We start from the raw sequence: 417 nt of genomic DNA, 5'->3' as shown, positions 1-417 counted from the left end.
ATATAGGTGATTTAATGAACAATCCTTCTGTCTTTAAGCCAATATCTCACTAGGCTGTGATTGTTTGTGAACTTTACATAGTAATTATTAAATAAACAAAAACAGGTAAAATCTGCCTCTGTTCATTTCTGAAGTGTACTTCAGCATATTAAATCATAATGTGGAGGCTGCCAAAGAGAGTAAAGAGTGAACTGAAGTGGGCATGATTTGGGAGGTGGGCCGAGAAGATGTGAACAGCCCAGAAGATGAATGTGCTAGTTGTGCATGGAAAAATAGGCCTTAATTTAAAAAATAAAAAAAGTACTGTTTAAAATATGATCACGCAGTTTTACGATTGCAAACACTCAAAATCTAAAAGGTAACTGACAACTGGTGCATTTTTTGCAATTTTGAGTCACCAACTAGTCTTCAACCGTT

This window comes from Nematolebias whitei, chromosome 12 (assembly GCF_014905685.2).
Source record: "Nematolebias whitei isolate Nwh7 chromosome 12, NemWhi1, whole genome shotgun sequence".
NCBI classification, from domain to species: Eukaryota; Metazoa; Chordata; class Actinopteri; order Cyprinodontiformes; family Rivulidae; genus Nematolebias; species Nematolebias whitei.
The sequence above is the reverse complement of the archived record's forward strand: the minus strand, read 5'-3'. Positions refer to the sequence as shown.